This window comes from Neophocaena asiaeorientalis, unplaced genomic scaffold (genome assembly GCF_003031525.2).
Source record: "Neophocaena asiaeorientalis asiaeorientalis breed wild unplaced genomic scaffold, Neophocaena_asiaeorientalis_V1.1 scaffold87, whole genome shotgun sequence".
Classification (NCBI taxonomy): domain Eukaryota; kingdom Metazoa; phylum Chordata; class Mammalia; order Artiodactyla; family Phocoenidae; genus Neophocaena; species Neophocaena asiaeorientalis.
In genome coordinates, this window is record NW_020175432.1 from 5,330,044 (window position 1) to 5,334,094 (window position 4,051).

The 4,051-nt window shown below is 41.2% G+C and overlaps 1 non-coding gene across 1 annotated transcript; it reads left to right on the top strand.

The window, feature by feature from the left end:
- The first annotated feature begins 2,207 nt into the window (after window positions 1–2,207).
- LOC112414940 (small nucleolar RNA SNORA20) lies at window positions 2,208–2,295 on the top strand. Its single transcript, XR_003006238.1, has one exon. It is a non-coding gene; the product is annotated as a small nucleolar RNA SNORA20 (small nucleolar RNA).
- The last annotated feature ends 1,756 nt before the right edge of the window (window positions 2,296–4,051 follow it).

Sequence of the window (4,051 nt, forward strand, 5' to 3'; positions counted from 1 at the left end):
ACTACAGTCCAATATCACTGATGAGCATAGATGCAAAAATCCTCAACAAAATACTAGCAAACAGAATCCAACAGCACATTAAAAGGGCCATACACCATGATCAAGTGGGGTTTATCCCAGGAATGCAAGGATTCTTCAATATATGCAAATCTGTCAATGTGGTACACCATATTAACAAATTGAAGGAGAAAAAGCATATTATCATCTCAATAGATGCAGAGAAAGCTTTCAACAAAATTCAACACCTATTTATAATAAAAACCCTCCAGAAAGTAGGCATAGAGGGAGCTTACCTCAACATAATAAAGGCCATATATGACAAACCCAGAGCCAACATTGTCCTCAATGGTAAAAAACTGAAACCATTTCCACTAAGATCAGGAACAAGAAAAGTTTGCCCACTCTCACCACTATTATTCAATGTAGTCTTGGAAGTTTTAGCCACAGCAATCAGAGAAGAAAAAGAAATAAAAGGAATCCAAATCAGAAAAGAAGAAGTAAAGCTGTCACTGTTTGCGGATGACATGATACTATACATAGAGAATCCTAAAGATGCTACCAGAAAACTACCAGACCAAATCAATGAATTTGGTAAAGTAACAGATTCAAATTTAATGCACAGAAATCTCTTGCATTCCTATACACTAATGATGAAAAATCTGAAAGTGAAATTAAGAAAACACTCCCATTTACCATTGCAACAAAAAGAATAAAATACCTAGGAATAAACGTACCTGAGGAAAAAAAAACTGAGGTGGATGGACCTAAATTCTGTCATACAGAGTGAAGTAAGTCAGAAAGAGAAAAACAAATACCGTATGCTAATACCTATATATGGAATCGAAAACAAACAAAAAAAATGGTTGAAGAACCTTAGAGCAAGACGGGAATAAAGATGCGAACCTACTAGAGAATGGACTTGTGGATATGCAGAGGGGGAAGGGTAAGCTGGGACAAAGTGAGAGAGTAGCATGGACATATATACACTACCAAATGTAAAACAGATAGCTAGTGGGAAGCAGCCACATAGCACAGGGAGATCAGCTCGGTACTTTGTGACCACCTAGAGTGGTGGCATAGGGAGGGTGGGAGGGAGGGTGACTCCAGAGGGAAGAGATATGGGGATATATGCATATGTATAACTGATTCACTTTGTTATAAAGCAGAAACTAACACACCATTGTAAAGCAGTTATACTCCAATAAAGATGTTTAAAAAAACAATAAATTAAATGGGCAAAGGAAAAAAAATCATTACAGGCTTATTTGGCCCCTGGGCTATAGCTTGCTGACCTCTGGTGTACGTAACTCCCTTGGCATCTGCTACATATCAAGTGATTTTATTAATTCTAGTCTCTCCCACTGGCAAGCTGTGTGACCTTGGGCAAGTCACTTAAGCCTCCATCACACCATGTTCAAAATTAGGATAATAATACTTGAGGAGGGCTGTTTTGAGTATAAAATGAGGCATCAGATATTAAAATGCATTGCGTACTCAAAATGCAATGCAGTGTAAGATGTTATTATTGTTTGTCTATGCAATTGGCATTGAATTTTCCTATTTTTAAATCACATGACTTGTATGAGTCACTTCATGATGAATATAAATAGCCATCCTGGTTTCCTTAAAAGTCCTTTGAAAATGTCCAAAATTTCTGCTTTTTCCTTTATGTGGATGAACCATCCTGAGTTAACCAACTTTTAAACTCTAGTGTCTTTTGCAAGAGTTGGTGACCACAGATAGATTGGCCCCAACTATTCACTCCTTCCTGTATCCCTATCTTTGGCACATCCTCATTGTGGGTGACATGTATTTCCTCAACGCTTGCCTTTGGACTTGCTTTGGTCGATAGCACATGGGCAGAAATGGCAATAAGCCGGTTCCAAGCCTGGGCCTTAAGAGACCTCCCATGTTTCCACCTGCCCCCTTGCACCTCTGCTATCACCATGAGCACAGCTATCCCAGGACAAGGATGAAAGAAGCATGGAGCCGAGTCAACCAGCTGAGCCCCTGTCCAGTTTTGCCAACCTGGAAGACTCACAGGTGCATGGGAATATAGGACTATTGCTTTAAGCCACTGAGCATTGGGGTCGTTTGTAACGAAGCATAATTGCAACAATCCACTGATCCACTGGCCCAGAGAGGAAGCCCAAAACCTGTGAAATTCAAATACAGCCAGACTGAATTAAAAGAAGAAAAGAAAGTTGCTTCCCATTTATTTGCTTCTATAGTCTTTCAATGACATGAGCAGTTATATGCATGGGATAAAATAATGTTGGGCCATACTATACAAAAGAGAGATAACTAATAACGACCTACTGTATAGCACAGGGAGCTCTACTCAATACTCTGTAAAGGCCTGTATGGGAAAAGAATCTAAGAAAAAAGAGTGGATATATGTATATGTATAACTGATTCACTTTGCTGTACACCTGAAACTAACACAACATAGTAAACTGACTATACTCCATTGCAAATTAAAAAAATAATACTAATGTTGGGCCATTGTACATTGAGATGGAGTAACCATTTTATCTCTTCTGCATGGTCAAGACATTGCTTCCGTGTCTAAATGTCCTATGTATGCAGCATTTAATCAAGGCACTTAGAGTGAATTTCTATGTGGACTTATTAAAATATTGATTTAAGAATTTCCAAAAAAAAAAAAAGAAAAGGAAGATGAAATTGGCCCGATAGCCAAAGTCTGGGCACCTTCTGAACAATTCCAATTGGTTTTCCAATTCTGCCCGCAAAAATGATACCTGAAGAGAGACATTTTAGAAGGCAATGTGATGTGCTGAACTAATCAGGAGACTGGGAGGACAACGGTCAGCCAGTCCAGAAGGAGTATCCAGCATGATATTTCATTTAATTCCCACTTGGATTGGTTGCACCCACTGCAAGGAAGGCTGGAGAATGTATTCTAGCTGCATCCCTGAGACGAAAAGGGGATGGATTTTGGTAAACACTCAGCAGTCTCTGCCTCAATGATTTAATGTGTGGTGAGATCACCTAATAAAGTCTCCGGGAAATGGTAGGTGTCCAATAAATATGTTTCCCCCTTTTCTCTCTGCGCTGAACTTTCAGTCACAAAACTAGGCCTTGGGGACTTCACACCTGCTCTTCCCTCTGCCTGAAATTCCCTTGCCTCAGAGAGCCCCCAGCCTCACTCCATCACTTTGTTCAGGTCTCTGATGAAATACTGAAAGGGAGCAGGACCCTATGGTACTTCCCCCCATGTCCTCTGCCTGCCTTTTGTCTGTGGAAAAAAAACTTTAGCCAAAGAATAAGTTTAATCAGAGAAGTGAGAAAATACAGAAGCAAAGGAAAACAGTGAAACAAGACAAAACATTAATAGTTTAGTCGGTAAGCAAAGTCAAGGACCTTTAGTTCCTTCCCAAGGGCTATAGATACTATTCCAAGCCATATCCTGTGAGTTATCTCGTAGATACTGAAACCCCTACCAGGTAGGAGGAGTTAACTACATGATGAACAGACTGTAGCCATGATATAAGCTGCCACAATTCCGAGAACTGGTCTCAAGGAAATGGGAACAAACCGACCCCTGGAACTGAAGACTGTGCTTAAAACCATCAAGATGGGGGAATCCATCCACTTGCGGTCCAGCGGTTAGGACTCCACTCTCTCACTGCCGAGGGCCTGGGTTCAATCCCTGGTCAGGAAACTAAGATCCCGCAAGTTGCTCGGCATGGCCCCCCAACACACACAAAAAAACAATCAAGATGACACTGGTCAGATCACCAGATCACCGCATGACCAATTTCAAGATGACTGCCAGAGCTGACTGTGCTGTTTCTGCATGTAGCCCCCTCCCTCCGTCTATAAAAGCTCTTGCCCACTGATTGTCAGTGGGGGGGGTGAGGTGGCCTTTGGATGGGAGTCCGCCCTCCTCCACCCCCCTCAGTTGCTGTCATCCAAAATAAAGCAAATTTTCCTTTCTACCAACCTTGCCCCTTTATTGCCTTTTGAGCACTGAGCAGCCAGAACCCTACTTTCAGTAACAATATCACTCATTCAGAGAGGTCATTTC